Genomic DNA, 22231 nt, shown 5'->3' on the forward strand with positions numbered 1-22231 from the left:
AGTTTGATTCAGAAAACTAAAGCGTATGAACTCCAAAACCCCTGCCGGATGACAACAGATTGTAAAAGATGGGCAATAAGAAGAATTCAGGGGTTACTTCTTTTAACCTGCGCCAGGTGTTTCAACCCTCTTCACAGATTCCTCCCATGAGGTTATATAACATCCAAAAACTTCAACAAAAACAAATTATATTTTATATTACTCTGGACATCAGGAAGTGCTTCCATATTTATGGTCTTATGTGATCCTCCTAGTGGCTTTTCAGAACAGTAAGAAAGATGTTATTTCCCTCATGTTTTCCAGAGCTCCAAACTCTCAGGTCAGTGAAATTTCCATCACAACATGTACCTCTAGGCCCCCCCCGCCACGTTTATAAACAAACCCAAGCCTGTCCCCAGATTCCAGCCTCTGAAACATTCCAGTGAAGGTACACACTAGATCAGATAAGAAGCAACAGAAGAATAGGTAAAAAGATGTAAGACAGTCAGCTTAGTGGCCTCTCATCTTTCCTCATTCCTGTGCAAGTCCCCTCTTCCACGCTACAAATAATCCCTTACATGTGTCTACCCTGCACAGGGTACATTCGCTCCCATTTCCTCACCTGAGCTTCACAACCACATCCCCAAAATAGCTTGGGACCTGAGGTCAGTCCGAGATCTCTTCAAATCCTGGCACCTCCACTCCTCAGCCAAGGGAATGCTGGTAGTTTCCTTCACCTTCCTAATCATTCCCCCCACACCCGGCTGTGGTGAGGGTGACATGATTGTTTTGTGAAGTCTTTGTCCCTAACTTGGTAGGTATTAGGGACTCCATAAAAGTTAGTTCTTGTTATTCCTGCCAAGAGACTCTCAGCTCCACTTTCTAGACATGGCAAGAGAAGCTCAGAGGTGAAATCATACAGTGAGTGAGTAGAGCAATCTCCTGGCTCGTAGCTCTTCAAACAAGAGTCGAGGAAGCCTTTCTTAAGGCTCTCACGTGCTGTGGTGATGCTGACGATGATGAGGACCGTGGCGGCAGTGGTTCCTGATCCGCATTTTTGAAAACTGGAAATGGGAGCCCTTTTGCGTTGTACTGCGTCTGGTAGGAAGTGCTAGCGATCTACCTATTCTATCATTTCCACTGCCAAGCCACAATCACCAAGCCCAAGAACCATGAGGTAGGCATTACCGCCTGATATTGAAAAGCATGTGCGCTGGCCCAAGCAGAACTGAGTTCGAGGCTCAGTTCTGTAACCAGGAACAAGATACTTCGTGTCTTTGAACCTCAGTATCCATATCTGAAAAGAGAATAATAAAGCCCATCTTAGGCAGTGAGGGAGAGGACTGAATGAGATGGTGTATTTAAAGCATTGAGCACAGAGCCTGGCATAGACCAATTATTAAAAAGGTAATAAGAAGTACTCCCACCCCAGAGAGTGAGCTCTTCCTTTGAAGGCACTGAGACACACTCTCAGGGATTTCACTGTCCCCCTGGGGTTGGAGGGAAACCGTTTGGTTACTTGGGACATTTGAAAATGGATACTGTTGAAACGGCTTCCCAGGATGCTGTGCTTTAAAGGAGGTGCTTATCAGCTGAGAGAAAGTGGAGGAATAATTAGAGCACTCTTTGAAACAGCTCTGCCTTTTAACTCTACAGAACGATCCTGGCTTTGCCAATGAAACCTCCCTCATAACATTCAGAACACTGTATTGAAACCCCTGGTATTTTGGTCAGTTTCCCCTCCAGGCTCTAAGGCTGGAGAGAGGGGACCCCCCCTCCTCCTTCCCTGAGCATCTAGCTCAGAGCCTGGCTCTAAATAAATGTTTCCTGAGTGAACAGACAGAAATTAATATTTTTCTTATTTATCACTTAAAGAACAAACAAACTCCTCTTCTCTCTCCCGAACTGCAGAGTTAGTTTTCAATACCTTGCACCCGCACAGCTCCAGGCCTCCCGGGTCTCTGCTTCGTGGGACCAATCCCATTACAGCCTGGAGAACAGCAGCGGGCCCGGCCTTCAGGAGACGAAGCTGGAATGATAATGAGCCGTGCGGCTCCCAGCTCCCCAACCAGAACATTGACTGAATATCGGCTATGAGTCATCTGATATTTTTGTGAGCCGCAGGGGCACGCCACACGTCTCTGATTGCGTGTGGTTCCATCTGACGAGAGCGTCATTTCAAAATGCCTCTTTCAAATGGCCCACACTTGCCCCGTCACTCCCTCTCCAAGTGACAGGACAGTACCCCATTTAGAGCTCCTCTGTTCCCATCTGCAAGGCATTCTATAAGCCCGTAGAGCGCGCCCTTTCTCGTGTCTCATCATTGGGACCCTTTGTCAGGACCGCATCCCCCCACTCCTTGAATCAATGCCTCATTGTGGCTGAGCGCTCAGCATTCTCAGTGAGGGAAAGAGGAAGATGCAAGTTCCCGGTGAGGCTGCCACAAGCAAAGGGCCGAGTGGCCAATTAGGATTCCAGCCCCGTCGAGCAGGAGGGACTGGGGACAGAGGCCCTCTGAGGCGCAGCAGAGAGCTGCCTGGCACCTGCATCTCCTGACCCCAGAATAATCGTGAGGTTGTGGGCTGTATCAAAGAAGGCATTAATGATACTGCGAGAGGACTAAGAGGCGGGGCACGGGGAGGGGGGCTGGGAGCGCGAGGCCCAGGGAGAGGAGAAAGAGAGAATGGAGGAGAGAGGTGGGGACTGGGGAAGCGTGAGGAGAGAAGGAACGGCCTCAGTGATGGAGGTGGAGGGGGAAACAGGGAGCCCGACCCACGTGAGCAGACGGGGGCTGTGGACGAGGAGGGCTGGAGAGGGGAAAGGTGACGAGATGAAATTAGTGTGGGCAGGATGGAAACGAAGACACTCAGCCAAGCCTTCATGCGTCGTAACTCCCAGGATCAGGGAACGTGGACCCCGGCTGGGCCACGGGAGGGCAGACCATCCTTTTCTGAAAGGGGGGGGGTGGGGGTCAGACGGAGAGCAATGTTATTGGTGAACCCCGGTTCCCAAGGTCAGTGAACGTTCCTTAGATTTCAGTACTTCATTTTGAAGAGAAGAGCAAAACCAGAAAAAACCAGCTCGTCCCGGTTTTTTGCATGCTTGTCCTTAGCACAAGCAACTTGTGAGAATGAGGAGTCCACCTCAATCAGGGCAATCTCCTACACCTTCTCCATCTCCAGCCAGTGCTCTGGGTAGTAACTGCTGATATTCAGAAACCCTGCCACGCTGGAAGGCATGCAGCACCTTAAATCAGCCAAGGGAATCAATGGCTCACAACCACCGAGCGCTCACTGTATACCAGGCGTTGTGCCAGAGCTCTCCCAGAGCAGCATGGATAACTGTCTACAGCACAGGTGAAGAGAGTGAGGCCTTGACAAGTGGGATAACTTGTCTGACATCACAGAGTCAGTCCACATTCAAATACCAAGTTCTCTAACTGCAGCACCAGTGCACTTTCTGACGTACCACAACGTAAAATAACGACAAAGCCAGCAAGAAGGAGGAAGCAGGCCACAAGAAGAGAAATATATTGAAATAGTGGAAAAATACTGAAACTTTGAATGTGTGAAGGGCCTATCATCACATTCCTTGCTTCCCCTGGACCTGCCAGGATCCCTCTCCTCCATTCACAGATAATTGGAGCTCACCGACAAGTGCTCAGGGAGAGGCTGGGGACCAGGGGTAAGAGGGAACGCGATCTATAAATACCATTTCCCAGGCTAGCTGGTGACAGCCCACCTCAACTCTGGCAACAGAGGAGCAGCTTAATAGGCCAGCTCCAGAGAGATGGGGCGGGGGCAGTTTTCACAGAGGGCTGACACAGACCCACTGCAAGGCATTCAGTGTGTGGCAGTGAGGACCGCCATTTCAGATGCTTTTCTCTGTCCCTGGGGACCCAAAGCATCTTCTCTTTGCAGCCAAAGCTGAACTCCAATACATCCAAATCAGCATCTTTCTGCTGGATGGGATTTCAGTTCATTATGATGGGAGGGGCGGGGGGAGCAGGGGTGAGGGGAGGGCAGGAAGCTGCATTTTTATTCCTAAAGCTGGAAAACCCTGGGGCCTGGTAAGTAGGCTCCCACAGAGGTTATACATGAAGCTTCTTGGACCACAGGAGCAGAAAACCTTCAAGCAGCAGCCTTGGAACTATCCAGCCCATCTCCCTCATGTTTAGACCTGAACACTGAGGTTTAGTTGCTTAGGTGAAGGATCAGTGTTTCTTGAGTGCTTTCGATATCATGGCAGTCAGCCTTTATCCTTACATCAGCCCCATGAGACAGGACTCCTTTGAGAGGAGGAGAGGGCATGAAAGACCAGAGAGGGACTATGACTTTCCCATGGTCACACAGCATGGACGTAGAGCAGAGCTCAGGATTTCTGGATCCAAACCTGTGTTCCCTCCATTCCCCGCTGTACTTTTCCTACACTCTCAAACCCAGGATGGTGGAGAAGCTAGGCTCCGGGCCATGGGGACACCTCTGCTGCTCCCCTGCAGGCTCTGTCTTTGCCTCAGCCAGGATTTTCTGGCGACCTGACAGGCCTCCTGGTGACACAGCTGGAGTCGCTCATCATTTGGAGGACAGAGGCTATGCCACCCAGGGCTTCCCATCAGTGCTTTCAACAGGGCACGCCTCCCCTTCGGAACCACCTGGTGGGAAGCCCAGGCTGGGATTCCTAATTCAAGCAAACTTCCTGCTGATTTTAATTGGAGGTTTTGCCCAAGACAGGAATGCAGTGCCAGGCCAGTGGCATTTTACGGAAGATCATAGGAATCGAGTGCCAAGGAGAAGGGGGGAACAGATTTAGGCTAAAATAGAAAACTATAATCCATAAGTCCCATTTGCCTACCAGGAGTGTTTATTTAAAAGGGAGAGGAGAGTTTAAAAAATGAAATCAGAGTTCTGAATCAATCGTTCTTCTATTAATTCCGTAAGACTCTACAAATTGTGTACTCTACAGACCAGAGACTAGTACTAGACTGGGAAGACAAACAGTTGTTTTTAGGTTTCTGGTGATGCGCTGTGTAGGGGGTGTGCTGTGTATGACTCTGTTGTGTGTGTGTTACAGGAATAGTGCTGATAAAAGATGAATCTATCAATGGTGTCAGAATGCTTGGGGCTCTACTGAAAGAAGCCTCGATTTATGGATGTGCTAGGGTAAATTATAACTGGCCATCAGACCCAGGCTGTGTTCGTCATTTTCCCCAGATTCATATTTAGCTTTAATCATTCCCCTCCTTGAGTTTCTATCATTGACTTAATAGTTTGTTTTCCTTCCTTCTGTTAGTTCTTCACATAATGTCACAGAGCCTCATGGAACAGCTCATAGCGATGGAAGAAAAAACCCAAAGAAGAATTTTGTGGTCCCTTGCCACGATGAAGATGCTTTCTGGTTTGGGACTGTGGAATGAAGGCAATGGGTCTTATTGGTGGAGGGCAGAGGCAGAGGGTAGAAGGGGGGAGGGGAAGAGCAGCAAAGAGAAAACCCGATGGAATCTTTAAAATTAGGTTGTCAGGAGTTTAACTGGGGAGGACTAGGAAACAATTTTTGCAAATTACATAGCTCTGTGTCTGGAAGGAGGTGACAGGCAACATCAGCTACATGTTCAAATTCAGCATTTTGCTTTGGGGCATGGATGTGCTGAGGGTAAGGAGGAAGGATCCAGAAGCTTCTTTAGGGCTGACAGAAATGCTAAAAGCGGCAGGAAGCTCCCAGGTGGAGAGCTGCCAGAGAGTTTTTATTCTTCCTGGGCGGAAATCAGGCAGGAGAATGACATACAGACCAAAGGTGAGAGAGTGAGAAGAGGGCTAAGCAGGTGTAACGGACCTCACCCTGAAGCACAGTGATGGTCATCTAGATCAATGATCTGGGCGGTGAGCCAGTTACTAGACATGGGAGTCAGTTAAGGAAATGCTGGATCTGCTCTACCACTACTTTGTTGTGGATATTTGACCTTGGATAAATCACTTCACCTCTTTGATCCTCAGTTTCTTTATCTGTCAAATGGGAAAGGTAACACCTACCTTACACTTTATCTTCAGAACAAGAATCAGATACGTGAAGCTCCTGGGAGGTTTGCAGTGAAAGGAAGCTATCTGTGACTGGCCATTAACTATAATTATTACTGAGGGCAAAGGAAAACTGTGTTTTATATTCCTCTCAGGTAAAAATATCCCTCTCAGTTACTACAACAGCCCAGTTGATTATAGCTTAATGTCCTAGTCTCCCTATCACTCACCCCCCACAGTTCTAATGAACGCTGTCACCATGATGCTTGAAGAGCGAGCTAGATGTGGGCTTTGGAGTCAGAGAAGATGGGGTATTGAATCGTAGCTCCTCTCATTACTTAACCTTGAGCTAATTGCTTGTCCTTTCTAAGCTTCAGTTTCCTCAACTACAGAATGGAATAATAATACATTACTTGCAGGATTGTTTTGAAGATCAGATAAGATAATGTATGTAGAGCTTCTAACATAGGTAGGTGCACATTGTCTCTCATGAAAACAAACTATTGTGCTCCTCTTGAGCTCCCAAAGAAAATGGTCCCTTTGAAATAAGTATAGATTTAAAAATCCAGGGAAAGAATTCAATAAATATTGTTGGGTCCATTGAACATTGATATTAAAAGAGCAACAACAACAAAATCTCTCATTGATACTTAATCTCTTCTATACCCCAGGATCATTAACAGATGGATTGCAGAGCTAAATGTGAAAAGTAAAATAACAACATCAACAAAACACCTTTTAGAAGAAAACACAGAGGAGCATCCTTATGACACTGGAGTAGTCAAAGATTTCTTAACACAGCTCACCATAAAGGGAAAAAACATGTTGATTAATAGGGATATATTAGGATTAAAACACATGAATCAAAAGATACCATTCAAAGAGTGAAAAGACAACCCTTAGTTAGAAGCGTTAGTTAGAAAATATACTTGCAGTATCTTTATCCAAAGACTATATTTATAGTACATAAATAACTCCTACACTGGCTGGATGCTGGGCTAGTCAAAGGCGTTTCATGCTGCCTGAGTTTGCCACTCCTTCCTGGGTCTCTTTAAACCAGAGTAGATGCAATTATCACAATTTATATTTTTCTTCAGAAGGTTCTCACTAAACTGTTTAATAAATGTGACTTGTCCCAGAAAAAAAAAAAAAAAAAAGACCAAACAGGAAAGTAGGCAACTGATAACGATGATGTGAACGGGCATGTCATAAAAGAGGAGAGTCAGTAGGCTAACAAGCACGTGAAACTCCCCGTCATGAGTCATCAGGACGCACCGATTAAAACTGCGACGGGATACTTCTGCAGCAGGATGGCCGAAATAAAAATAAAAAGGATGAGAAACACTAAGTATGGGCAAGGATGTGGAACAATCAAAACTCTTCTATGCTACCTGCAAGAGAGCTCATTCGTTCAGCAAGTTTGGGAAAGTGGAATTAACTACTGAAGTATCTGTAAAGCTGAGCGATCCCATCCCTAGTAGATACCCGACAAAAATGCACACAGAAGTTCACTCGAAGACGTGTGGAAGACAGCAGCACTCTGTCACAGCCCCAACCTGAAGACTGTGCAAATGACCACCGCAGTAGAATGGATGTCTAGAAACACAGTGGAATATTCCTGAGAATGAATGTGCCAAAACCACACAAAACAGTATGAAGGAATCTCACGGAAGAATGAAAGGTGAAAAAAGCCGGGTACCAAAGGGTCCACACTGCACAAAGAGAGGAAAAACTGAGCTACAGTGTGTGTAGCCATGAGAGGCAGAATTCCCTGGGAGAGAAGGCTGATGGTATCAGAAGAGGACACAGTGGGTTTCTGCACTGCTGATAACGCCCTGTTCTTTGATCTAAGCGCTGGTTACATGTGGGAATTCATTCTGTGAAAATTCATCTTGCTGTATACTTAACGATATTTTCACTTGCTATATATCTCTAACACTGCCATAAAACATTTACCCCAAAAAATCGTCCTTTGAAACAACCAGAAAAACACTATTAAGGCAGCAATACGTTACATTTTTATATCACTTTTAAACTTTCTAAAGCTCTTCTGTTTGGTTCTCTGATTTAGATCTTCATGACTTTTCTGTGTCATAGGTTGGGTTGAGGGGTATCAAGGATTTTTAAGGATATGAAAAACTGGGCTCAGGTGACGTGACTTCCTGAAGGTCACCAGGGAGCTGTCACATCACTAAGATTACAACTCACCCGGATGTGAGTTTGTTGGTCGATTTGGAGGGTGGAGGTGGGTAGGAGCATAGGGAAATGGTGCTAAAGAGGATAAAGAGCTACAGAAATTGTAAGAAATTAGTTCTATTTCTGACTCAATCCTCTAAGCCTCTAGATTCTTTTCTGAACAAGAAGCCACTTCTGAGCCCCAGGGAAGGAAAAAAAACCCTGAAAATCTAAAAACAACAAAAAGGGTCTGGAGATACTTATTTTCTTGCCTTAACGTCAACCAAGGGAGTCAATTCCCTACTTGCTACAAATATACAATGACAAACAGGGATGGGCATGGAGACGTCCCTGGTAGCGCTGAGTTGAACAAACCCTGCATATCACTCACGGTGAAGCTCAGCTGCCGACACGCAACTCCCTGCCCCTCACCCTGATTGTGCATCCTTGGGTTGCCATGGGGTTAGGCCTTACTGCCTTCTTAACCTCCGTAAATAGAAAAGAAATGCACAAGATATTCTTAGTGAAAAGCTTCATTGCTCCATGGTTGGGAGGGTACTTCTAGGCTTCTGTGACTGACAGCAGGCTTCCCCGAGCTAGCCTAGGGTTATCTGTTGGCTTGTACCTCTTCCTCAATAGGACAATTTAGTACACACTCAGAATAGGTCCTTGCCACGACTTTGCCACCTCCTCCCAGGGTGCGTGCACGCGCGCACACACACACACACACACACACACACACACATATCAGTAGGTCAGGGACTGTCAAAGTAGCAATTAACTCTGGTAGGTGGAGCTGTCTGCGTGTTTAGTGTGGCAGATTTTCAGAATTCTGGAGTGGAATGATGCCTAGACAAGGCTTAGTCCACGGGAAACAGAGAGCTTATGTGACTTGCCTGAGGTCACACAAATAGTACCTGGAAAGCCAGAGGCAGAATCTTTCCCTTGAGGAAGGAAGGACCCTGCACACAGCCACAAATGTAGACCGTTCATCTTTCCCCAACCTCTCCCAAGGGGACCGACAGCCTTTTACCTGGGTGACTGTGCATTGGGGGAAAGGAAATATTCATACTTTTCAAGGATTACTGGACACTGGCTTTGAACTGAGTATTTCTAGGAGACACAAAATGTCACTGCGGTCTACTATTCAGCATAGGTGTTTATGGGGGGTCAGGGGATCAATGGGACTTTGGTTCAGGTTCTTCTCACGGTGGGTCTGATGGTTATTTCCGCATTCCAGAGTGCATGCTTGAGATTAATCCATAATTGGAATACTCTGCAACTGGCAGAAACCCCTTCCTTCCCACTTCTGGCATCCCCACCAAGTAACAGAACTTATATTATGGAACATTCTCTCCCTTTAACCAGCTTCCAAGAAAACAAAACAAGACGATAAGAACAACAACAAAACATGTACCTAGGCCGAAGCATGCTGCAAGGGGCATAAACCATATGATAAATCCGCTAAAACAAACTTTGTCTTGATTGACAAAGGTTCAAGAGGGCAATTTTGTATTACAAGATATTTCTTCCTAAGGTCTCTGAAGAGTGCACGAACCTCTGTACTAAAATGTATCACAATGGAAAAATAAACAAATGACAAACCCACAATGTACGGCGGGTGGCCATGGATCCTTTGACACTCCTCCCATAGACAGGAGATCTCTGTTCCCCTCCCTTGAATCTGGGCAGATTCCACCACTCCTATGACCAATACAGTTGAGGCAGAAGTGATTCACTTAGTTTATGGACTCAGCAGCAGCCGCTACTTCTTGTCTCTTGGAAAACTCCCCCTTAGAGCTCTGAGGCCACTTATAAGCAGGCTGACCACCCTGCTGGAGAGACCACATGAAGAGACCCTGAAGAGAGAGAGCTGCCCAGCCGAGCCCAGCCTTTTGCTCACCTCTGCTAAGGAACCAGGTATGCAAGTGAAGCTCTCTTAGAAACTCCAGCTCAGCCCAGCTGCCACCTAAATACCAATGAGTGACTTTGCGTAACCTCATGTGGAACAGAAGAATTGCCCAGCCAATTCGGGCACAAATTTCCGACTCACAGACCGTGAGCATAATATAATGATTGGCGCTTTAAGGCCCTAAATTTGGGTCAATTTGTTAAACAGCAATAGATATTCAAACTATTATATACCATGAGCCCCCAGAGAGAACTCAGGATCTCTCTTCCTCCTTCCATTACCACCAAGCTATGTAACTGTACCAGGCAGAACTGGAAAAATGTCCTCCCTCCCCAAGATTCCAGGCTCTAACCCCCAGGACCTGTGGATGTGGTGAGATATCACTCCCAAGACTGTGTCCTGTTATTTGGCACAGTTGATGTAAAGATACTGAGATTATCTAGGTGAACCGAATTTAATTAGAGGTGTCCCTTTGAAAGCAGAGTGTTTTCTCTGGCCGTTGGCAGAAAGAGAATTCAGAGAGATCCAAAGCCTGAGAAAGACTTGCTGCACCTCTGTTCCTTTGAAGATGGAGTGGTCCATGTACCAGGACTGGAGAATAGCCTCTAGGAGCTAAGAGTGAACTCTGGCCAATGACCAGCAAGGAAAAAGTGACCTCAGTCCTATAACCATAAAGAAGTGAATTCTGCCAACAACCAGACTGAGCTTTGAAGTGGGTTCTCGACATCTTCATTTCTACTTGTGAGACATCAGCAGAAGATCCAGCTATACCAGGCCCAGCCTCCCGACCCATGGAAACTGAACGATAATAAATGCATATTGCTTTCAGCCTCTAAATGTGTGGTAATGTGTTACAGAACAATACAAAATCAATATAGTTACTCTGGCCAAGACACACTCTGTTCTATTTTATTCTTTAATAAAATGACAGGAATCGATTAGATGATCTTTTAGGTTCCCTGACAGCCACGACATTTTATGATTTTGTAATTTTAGGCCATTTAACCTTCCTGAGCTTCAGATTCCTAAGGTAAAGCACAGGTGCAGAGGCCCAGTCCTGTGCCGGTTTTCTTTTACCTGCTAGAGCTCAAGATCTCTGTAAACGGAGGCACCCCTGTCTTATTCATCATCTACCAAGACCTCATGCATAATGCCTGGCACTTAGTAGGTGATCACTAAATATCTGCTGGATGAAGGAATGCATGGATAAATGAATGAAGATTCAGTATAAATATTAATGTACATATTCTTTGACAAGAACAAAGGGCTATGCTTATATAGGATGGCAACAAAAGAAGGGGTATTATTTCATAATGTTGGACCAGTCATTAATTTCTGTAAGCCTTAGTTTTCTCACCTGTACATGGGGAGTCTAATCCTTGTTCTAGCTCCGCCCAACCCCCAGGTTATTATAACAATCAGCCCTTTGCAAAATAAAATAATCTATGCGTAAGGTATCTGTCTTATACATAAAGTATTTGTCTTAGTAATAGTTTACTTTTTAGAATTGGGAATATATCTAAGCCAAATGAGGTAAATTTATTCCCTAATTATACCAGAGACTGAGTACCTTCCTGCTGTTATTTTGGCCGCTGCTGGTTAGCAGTCTTGCCACCTCTCAGCAGGAGTTCTACATGCTGGGATACAGAGCCATTAGCATCTGTTTAAGCAGAGGTGTTGGAAACTCAACTCGAAGAAGTCTGGCTGAAGGATGAGGATCTCTATTGTCAGGAAATCACAACCTGTGGTAGCACACCAAATAATCCGGGTCATTGCCTCTTAACCTGGAGTAAATCATTCTTTTCCAAGGCTCTGTGCTGAGGAACCCAATCCCTTAAAAAGAATTCAAAAAGAATGGTTCTATGGCCAAACAAGTTTTTTAAAAAAATGCATATGACCCCTTCTCTATTTAATTATTTTTTTAATTCAACATTTCCTAAACTTATTCAATCAAAGACACCACTTCCTCCCCTCCCCCCATCCCTTCACCCCTTCCCAATAGCCTATCAGTTTCCTCAAGGGAACTAACTTTTGCCTGGTTTTGACCAAGTGCACATATTGTGAGATGAGAACATATTTATGGCAGTGAAGAGAGGCTTCTAATCCAAGGTTAGTTCGGTCCCCAGACCAGCCGTATCAGTTATCACCTGGGACCTGGGACCCAACCCAGATCTACATAAGGAATCAGAAACCTTGGGGTGGGGTCCAGCCATCTGTGTTCAAAAGGCCCTCCTGGTGACTGTGATGCCCGCGTCAGTTTGAGAACCACTGCCTTAACCCACAGATCTGTGGTAAAGCTCATGTCAACACAGGACATTCTCTCTACCCCAAGTTCAAAGCATCATCATCCCTCAACTTCTGTCTCAAATGGTCCCTCACTTCAGTTCAGCAAATGCTGTGTCATTCTGTGCCAGGCACTTTACCTGTTACTGCGGGGCAGGGGGGGGCGGATACACTGGTGAACAAGAAAAACAGGATCCCTGCCCTCACAGAATCTGTCGTCAAGTAGGGGAAGTCTAGGATTAAACACACAATTGCAAACGTGCCGGGGGTAGAAAAAACTTCTACTCAGGATGCAGTAAAGACATACTGTTGACAGTGCAACCTGGTCCAGTGTGTCAGGACAAGCATCACTAAGAAGTGGGGGTTTGATCTGAAATTTAAAGGATGAATAGAATAATCCAGGCAAAGAGAAAAGGGGATTCTTAGAGTCTTCCCGACAGGAGTACATTTCTCTCCTTTCTTACCTTTACTGCTATTCAAATTCCATGTTTATACAATGGGAAGCATAACAGCATCTATTTTACAGGGTTGTTGTAAGGATTCAGTGAGTAAATTATGTAAGGCATTTAAAGCTGTGCCTGGTACATAATAAATAGTCATTATACATTATTATTATCATTATTTATTATTATCATGGCGAGTTAGTAGGAATAAGAGCTGCTGTCTCAGGACAAGCTCCTGAAATTGACCTGCCTGTAAGTGACTTGGCACACAACTGACACTCTCCCTTCCATCTGATCAGTGACGTGTGATGCTCTTGGCACACTGAATAGTCATGGCGGGTCGGTTACCCACCTACAAAGCCCACGTGCTTTTGGTCCCTCCAAGTAACAAGCACATTTACCAAGAGTCGTTTTGTTTGTTCCCAAACCTGCTTATGCCAGTTGTATTTGCTATTATGTTCCTGAGACCAAAGTATTCTAGGAATGTGTCTTCTACTTTATGAAAAGTATGTTTAGATCTCTATTTTTGTGTTTGGACAATAATCGTAAAACGCTACACAAAAGCATAAAAATGTCTAGGGTGAGAAATAATATTAGCTTATAAATTGTATTGGCTTAAACACTAAAGATGTAAGCAAATTAGCTTTAAGTATGCCATTTAACTATCGCTCTCCTTTTTTCCAAAGCGATTAAAAAATTAAACTTTTTGAAATAAAAAAAAAGTCAAATAAATCAATGAAATGCGAGCTTTTTTCTGTGGGAACTCATTTGAATTCTGTGGGAAAATTCTATAAAGACCAGTTGATGAAAGAATTGCCATCAATTTAAATAAAGGAGAAGTACCTGGAAAAGACTGGGAGGGCGCATAAAAATCTACAAACGTTTAGGTGTTGCTTCTTAAGAGTCTGTAAACTACTGCTCCACTTTGAATAAACCAAAGTTGGAAATACTATACAATTACCGGTGTGGTTTATGCAAGAAAGCCAGGAAAACATCAAATGGAATATATTATACAAACACCCTCAAAAAAGATTTTGGCCCTACTTCAAAAGGCTGGCCAAGAAATATATATTTATATATTTTAAGTTAAAATAAATTGTGTTTATATATGTGCAGCATTGCATACATTTTAGCGTTCCTTATTTTAACTTTTTCTATTAATTGAGAAATTACTGGTTTCGAAATCTGTCTGATAAGGAAGGAGCCTGTGCTTGACTTCTTACTATGTGCTAAAAGTGGCATATATGTTCTTTTATTGATTTTCCGATGGTAGGTATCATTTTTATCTCCACCATGTCAATTGGAAAAATGAAGTTCAGATAACTTAATACTGTACCAACGTTCCATTGTTAGTAAACGGCAGTCTACACCTTGGTCTGTCAGATTCCAGGGTCTAAAGCCTTAAGTATCTGAAATTTCATCGCCTCTCTACCACGTTATTACATTTTGTTGGGCTCATGAATTATTTTCTCCAGTGGAAAGATGTGTGTCTTAGAAGCAGAAATAGTGTCTTCATCAAAAATCTAGCATCTACTACAATTGTGCTTTTGATTATATTAACATTGCATCTGTGCATTTCTTTATAAGTTATGAAGGGTTTTCACATACAGTATCCAAATTGACTGAGACATCAACTCCATAGGGTAGCTTTTCTTATTATCCTGATCATACAGATGAGGAAACACAGGGCTCAGGTAGGTTTCACGATTTTTTGAGGTCACACATCTAATAAGTGGGAGAGCAGGGACTGTCAGCCTAATAAACTGGCACTGACTTCAGCTCAATAAAAGATAAGAAGTCACACCCCTCTGCCCCCCAGCAGGAGTCTGTGGAGATTAAATCCAGAGGCAAGTAAGTCTAGGGTTCAGAGAGAAGAATCAAAATCAGTGTGGATACTGAAGGTTCTCATAATAGAGATAACGATTATCCTGGTAGCTGGACTCTTTCCATAGACACCAATTAAACGCTGTCTGGAGCAGGAAGTTTGTAAAAAGCTGACATGGGCTCAGAAGCTATGGCCCCACGATTGAAGCCTGAGGTGGATGCCCCCAAGAGATCTTCATCTGAACAATGCATAAGTACATTGTGCCTGGCTAAAGCCCGGGTGCTGGGTCAAGTCCACGTGAACATGAGAAGTACAAAGAAACCGAAGACCAGGAGTCATTGGAAAAATGCCAATAGTGATACTGCCTGCCCTCAAGTTAAAGTTCCATGAATCTCCTTTGTCTTACAATACTATAACCTCTACAAAAATCGGGACAGGGTGTGGGGGAAAATATCAAAGCACCTAGTTGGGGCTAGGAATTTCTTTTCATCTCACTGAATTTAGTAAACTCTTGGAAGTGTCTATTTTTGTCCTTTTTTTTTTTCACTAGGGCGCATTTCCCAAAGTAGTGGACTTAACAACAGATCCCTGCAGAATTTGGATGCAGGTCAATTAAAGACAATCTCAATTTGCAGTTTCCATTTTACTGCCTGGACTGTCACAGTCAGAGGGCCTGAATTTTAATCACGCTCTGCTCACACATTCCCAGAGTGACCTTGAACACGTCACAACTCCCTTTGGCCTTAGTTCCTTCCTTTGTAAATGAAGAAGACAATTTAAACCACATACAATGTATGTGAAAAATCTGTAGATTATTTGTATGGCAATGCATACAATTTTAAAATATTGTGTCAACATGTTTTGGGGAACCCAAGTAGAAAATAATTTATTTGCCCATTCATTGAGCACATTTTTAAAAATGTGTGCCAATTACCATGCTAGGAAGTTATACTGTTAAAGTGATAAAAAACATGGGTCCAGATGCGTACATGGGGCTGACGGTCTCACAGGAGACAGGTGTTAATAACTGGGTAAACAAAGGTACGGTGGTAAACTGAGATTTGGCCTTCATTTGGGAAGTCAGATCACTAGGAAAACATATTAAACAAGTCCTGATACAGCCTTTCAATGCAAGGAGCACAGGCTTTTGAGCTGAGATCTGAAAGATGCATAGATACTATTGCAGATAAGGAAGAAGGAAGAAAGCTTCAGGGAAGAGCCTGTGTGAAGCCTGTGGGGTGGGAGGGGTGTGCACACCTAGTGAATTGAAAGATTAGTGAGTTGGCTGAGCGAGCCAAGAAGAGGTGTGAAACACAGAGTAAGAGGCAGGCAGAGGCCAGATCAAGACAGACCTGTAGGTCATCTTAAGAGTGCGCCCATTCTCCTAAGAGCAGAGGTTAGTCACCAAAGGCTGTCGAGATCAAATTTGCTTCTTAAGTAATAATTCTGACGGCCTCCTGGAACATAGATTAGAAAGTGATTTGAGTAGATTTTGGGAGGCTTAGCTAAAAGGCTACTGTCATTTGGGGCAAAAGATCTGAGTTTGAACTGTAGGCTACTCATGAAAATTAACTAGCATCATCAGAAAGCGATACGGTTCGAAGGTTCAATTACCATTCTTGTATCAATATTTTGGAGTTGAACAGTTAATCTGTCACTCTCTGTGAGTGATATTTCTCCTAGGAGTTGGGAAAGACCTCAGAGATAACTGAGCCCAGTTGTTTTCAAATTGTTTTAGCAAACATTTAAAAATCACCTTATTTTCCCAAATGAGTTTTAACGCAGAATTCTCATAAAGAAAACGGCTAAAGAGCTGCCCTGGTTAAAGGTGAGGTGCACCTGTTCTCTGCTCAGCCTGTACCCGCCCCTGCAAGGCTCCTTCTTAGCACCCAGCCTTCTCATTCTGGAATATATGCTACAGACCCAGTGTGGACTTAGTCGGGCTCACAACAGGGCCCAGCCAGGGGGACTTGAACTCTGGTTCAAACGAGTGTCCTTCTCAAAAGCACATCCTGAGGCTAGATAATGATGCTTTGAAGACAAAGACCCCTTCCCTTGTATCTTTAAGTGTCTTACAGTGTCTGGCATAGGACGGGAGACCGGGTAGTCAGTAAGCATTTATGGAATTGCACAGAAGCCAGCAGAGTTCACTGCTCAAGCTGATTTTGTGCTGCTTTTCTTTTTTCTCTCCCTCTCTCCCTTCCTCTTTTCTTTCCTCCCTCCCTCCCTGCTTCCTGGCCTCCTTTGCAATGAGAGGTGATTTCCATCACATTGCAGTTTGTAGTTTAGGCAGGTAATCTGAACACCCTGGATCATTCTGCCTCAGGGGCAGGCAGAATAGCATAGATGCTAAGGGAAAGGACTCTGCCAGGGTTTGAATCCTGCCTCTTATTTGATGTATAATCTTCAGCGAGTCAGTTAACGTCTCTGGATCTTAAACTTCCCCATTCATAACATGGGATGCGTTGACGCTGCCAGGTGAGTTGTCATGACGATTAAATGAGGTGAAAGTGTGTAGGACAGTGCGTGGGGCAAGAGAAATGCCTTAGAGTGTTACCTTGAACCGAAACTCAGCCCCATTCTCTTCCTGATGAATTTAATTCCAAGTTCACCCTGCTTGCAGAGCCCCCTTTCCCAGAGCACTCAGAGTTTACACAGTGCTGGCAGACATACCATCTCAGGTGAGCCAGACAGAGACCCTCTGAGGCGGGAAGAAGAAATTATCCTGCCTGTCTCGCAGATGAGAAAACCAAGGCTCAGAAAGTCTAGTAATAATGACCAAACTCAAAGCCCACTTCCCAGTGTTTCCGCCTTTTTAACTGCAAAACATAAGGACATCCTGGTAGCGAAACAATCCACAGGAAACTTCCCTGTGGGTCCCGCCTTTCCTCGACCTAACTGAAGTACTGTGGTCTGACTCTAGGGCCAGCTCCCGCACAAGCTAAAAGAAATCCACCACAGTATCCCTGGGACCCCCCGAAATTACCTAATACGTGATGGAAACCCAATCTGGTTGGGTGTTGCGTTCCCCATTGGCAGGTGTGGTCTGGAATTAATCCTGCTACCATCACCCCAACAAGCACTGACCCTTGGGGGTGGGATGGGTCTTATTTATCTTAATGCTTCCAGAGCCCCACACGGAGTAAGTTCTCAGGAACTCCTTGCTAAGTTGACCTGCACTGAACCTGACCTCTTCTCTGTACTTCCAGGGGCTGTGTCTGATGTGTCCGCCTCGGCTCCAGAGCTGATTCAGGGTTCTACAACTGGTGCCATTTCTTGAATCTCAGCACACTACATTAGGGTCTATAAAACTCTACTCCTGGTCTGTCATCACCCACATGACCTTGAGGGGCTCACCCTGCCTGTGACATCATCCTACACTCAAACCAAGGCGCCCCAACCCAGCGCAGCCGCCTCTCCTGCTTCTGCTCGCCTCCTAGAGCCTGCACAGACCGCCACACCCACCCATGGAGTCAGCAAGACCCTTCCAATCCTGCTGCTCATCTACCCTGTGACCTTGGACAAGTTAATTTAATTCCGTCTCTGCCTCGCCAGTTTCCTTACCTATAAAACAAATCCAATCGCATCCGCTTCATAGAGATAATGTGAAGATTAGATGAAAAAAGTATACGTCATCATTATCAACACTCAGACTCACTGAATATTACTGTGGGCTAAGCAATCTGTATGCAAAATCAGTGCCTGGTAAAAATAAGAAAAATAGCTTAACGTGTATTGAGTGTTTTCTATGTGCCAGGCCCTGTTCTAAACAGTTTATGTGCGTTCAAGCATTTAATCCTCAGAACAACCTTATGGGATTGGCACTGTTATTAGCCTCATTTTATAGATGAGAAAATTGAGGCTCAAAGGTGGTAGTAACTTCCCCACGGTTACAAGGTGAGCAGGCAATAAATCTAGGATTTGAACCCAGGCAGTCCGACTCCAGAATCTTTATACGTAGCCAGCTCTATTGCCTATTATAATAGCTGCTCAGTTAAGTGTTTGTTATTGCTCTGTGATTGCGATTATTATTATCATTCATCTTATTTGCCCTACATATAGGATAGTCACCTCTACCTCCAATTATACTCAATTTATCCTGTGGTGCTTAAACTCCAAAAAGATTCCCTCTGCCCCCAGTGACCCACAACCCCCAGCATTCACCTGCTTGAATCTGGGCTGGGCTTTTGGCCAATAGAATATGGTGGAAGTGATACTCTCTGACTTCCAAAGCTAAGCTGTAAGAAGCCTTACCGTTTCCTCTTAGTCTCAGGAGGCTGCCGTGTTTCAAGAAGCCCAGGCCACCTGGAGAGGGTACGTGTAGAGCCAGCATCCTGCCAGCCCTGGGAGTGAGCCACCTTGGATGTCCAGTCAAGGCCCCCTGTGACCCCAGCCCCAGCCAACCTGAGGGAGCCCCAGCTGTGCCCAGTCAGTCTACAGAATCCTGAGAGTGGATAATAAGTGTTGTTTTGAGCCCAGAAATCTTGGGTGAATTGTTTGGCAACAGCTGATAAGCAGAACCCCCCTTTTGCCGTCCAGCTCAATATTAACGTTCCAGTATGCCTTCAAACCAGTTTTCTATATTTGACTTCTCACTAGATTTTACAGGTAAACACGTCTTTGAAGTAACAATAAAATAATATTTATTACCCTTGGGTACATTATTAAACTGTCTGTGCCTCAGTTCCCTTATCCGTAGAGTAGAAATACTAAGATAGTAAGAGTACCTAGTCTGTAACGCTGCAGTGAGGGGGAAGTGAGTTAATTCATATGAGACGCTCAGAACAGTGCCTGATCTTTAGAATCCATATACAGGTGTCCCCTGCTTTTCAAAAGTCTGCTTTATGCCACTTCGCTTTTACAAAAGACCTTAAAAAAGACATGTTTTCACTAACCTAAAGAAATCCAAAGATTTTAGCTTTTATGAAAAAAGGTAATTGCTGCTTTGCTTTACGGCGTTTCAGCTTATGAAACGTTTCACAGAAAAGCTCTATTTTCGGATAGTGGTGGAAACCCGCAATGAGTGACAACTCTCTATTAACCGAGTCAGGCTTTTTGAATTTTAAAATCTTAATCCTCATCCTTAATCTGAAGGCTAGCGTAATTATCCCACGTTGCAAATGAGGTACATAAAGCCCTGTGGCTATAGTAAACGGAGCCAGGATCTGGATCCAGTCCGTGTGCTGCTGAAGACCCGGGCTCTTTCCCTCTCCCACCCCCGCCCAACAATGCCACCCTTCTTGACACAGGTGATGGCATCTGCTTGGTGGACTCAGCCCCCGTGGAGCCCAGGACACAGACAAACCGCAGCAGAGCAAGTGGTTCATTTGCAAATTCCAGCTCAGCTCAGGTGGCCCAAGATCCCCAGTGTTAGCACCTCTGTCTGATGCTGCTCCGCGGCAGGGAGGTGCCCTGCCTGCTGGTGTGAGAAACGCTCATTAAAGCCTCTGGTTCAGATGGCAGGAAGCAGCCCACAGCCAGCAAGGAGGTTCAGTTCTCCTGGGAAGGCTCCGGACGAATCAGCACCGCTGCATTTCTATGTCCCCTGCCCACCCCAGTATCCAATACGTACTAACTGAATGTAATTGAGTGACATGCCAAAGTGGAATTCCAGGCACCCTCTCCAGGTGAGTGAAGGAGGGATGTAATGATTAGGGCAAGTTTTCTTATCTCAGGAGGAGAGATGACAACAGTGCGAGTTCTTTCTTTGCAGGTCCCAGCGGTGGCAGGGTGTTTCTAGCTGTCTGTGCCTTGCAGAGGAAGAGCAAATTACAGATGTGGACAGGTTTTGCACTCAGAATAGCGAGGCGACCTGCGTCCACAGCTTGCCAAGGTTAGGGTGCAATCTCATCCAACCCCCGACTCTGTTCCGCGTTCTTCCCGTTACCCGATTTTGTCCCTCCTTCCTCCCTTCTAAGGCCTGTCCAGCTCCTCTCTCCTCTGGAGCCCTCCTGAGCCTTCCCTAGACCCAGTGTGCTCAACGGTGCTCTATACTCTGTGCCCTGGGCACTCTGCTCACCTTTAATCAATGTGTCTTCCCCGTGTCTTTGGGCTTCTGGACTTTCCACTTCATTCTCTGGAGTGACAACCAGCAACACTGACAGGTGCTTTTGTTTAAAGTCTGGTAATGGTTAAGTGTGAACTCTTTTGCCCAGGTGCACAGCCGGTGTGGCCAGCCTGGGGATGCACCATTTCTCCACTTAGGGATCTGATCAAAAGCCACCTCTTGTGGTGTCTAGGCTCAATTATATCCCCCCAAAATCCATACAGTCAAGTCGTCACCCACAGTATCTCCGAATGTGACTCTATTTGGAGATAAGGTCTTTAAAGAGGTAATTAAGTTAAAATGAGGTCACTGAGGTGAGCCCTATCCCAATAGGACTGGTGTCCTTATAAGAAAGGAGGATTAGGACACAGATACACAGAAAGAAAAGACCCTGTGAAGACACAGGGAGAAGATGTCCAGCTACAAGCCAAGGAGAGAGGCCTCAGGAATAACCAATACCTCAGTCTCAGACTTCCAGGCACCAGAACTGGGAAAAAATGCATTTCTGTTGTTTAAACCACTCAGTCAGTGGTAGTTAGCTATGGCGGCCCTAGCAAGCTAATATAGGTGGGGAGTTCTTCCCGACTGCCAACAGATCTCCTCCCCACTCCTCCTTTAAGAGACATCTTTCACGGCACTGTTACTGTGTTCACTTCCGAATCTCCCCCAGTGCCTGATGCAGGTCACTTGACTGATGCTCAGTGGGTCTACATGGAATCCACTTCAGACCCTCACTCATGGTGGCAGTTTGGGCAATGGTCACAGATGACAAGGGAGCTATTTTGTGACTGGGCCCCTTTCCTAGTCCCTGGTTCTGCAGCATTTCAACAAGTAAGCCACTGCCGGCCGAAATTCCATTTGTTTCACAAGGATCACAAGCTAGATGAAAAGAAAGCAGCTCCAAGTTGGGGGGAATGGGGAGAACAGAGATGAGCATGGACGAGTGCAAAAGGAGGAGGTTTTATTATGGGAAACAGAAGAAAATATGCTGACTAATGTGTGGGTTTTAGGTTAATGGGAACTTAAAATAAGGGGCCCTCCATATTGGCTGTTGTAATCAGCAAAGACTTCCTGAAGGAGGCAGCATTTGATCTGAGTCTAGAAAATCGAGAGGAAAATGAGGGCTTGGGTGAGGGTGGCTGGTATAGAGGAGGACTTTTTTTTAAAGAGTTTGGTGCTTTTTAAATTTTGAGTGCATGTAGAGCAGGGCGATTAAGAACACAGTACTTAGAGTCAAAGAGTCGGGGTATCTTGTCTCTTGTTCTTATATCAGCATCGTTGACTTCTGGGGCCAGATCACTGTTTGTTGTGGGGACTGCAGTAGCACTCACATGTGTTATGACACTCAGAAATGTCTTCAGACCTTTCTAAATGTTCCCTGGAGACAAAGCCACCTCCATTGAGAACTACTGACTTACACTGCTGTTTTGGACCAATTCCTTGCCCTCTCTGAGCTTCAGTTTTCTAACCTGTACAATGCGGGTAGCAATTGTGGATAAAATATGTGGCTGACACAGAATCTGTTAAGTGAAGGTGACTTAGCCTCAGTCTTTTTAA

The 22231-nt window shown here is 45.0% G+C and overlaps 1 protein-coding gene across 1 annotated transcript in view; it reads right to left on the bottom strand.

The window, feature by feature from the left end:
- The window catches only part of BRINP1 (BMP/retinoic acid inducible neural specific 1), a 179284-nt gene that overhangs the window by 1912 nt on the left and 155141 nt on the right, over positions 1-22231 (bottom strand). The window lies entirely within an intron of this gene.

Source organism: Neophocaena asiaeorientalis, unplaced genomic scaffold (assembly GCF_003031525.2).
Source record: "Neophocaena asiaeorientalis asiaeorientalis breed wild unplaced genomic scaffold, Neophocaena_asiaeorientalis_V1.1 scaffold78, whole genome shotgun sequence".
Lineage (NCBI taxonomy): Eukaryota > Metazoa > Chordata > Mammalia > Artiodactyla > Phocoenidae > Neophocaena > Neophocaena asiaeorientalis.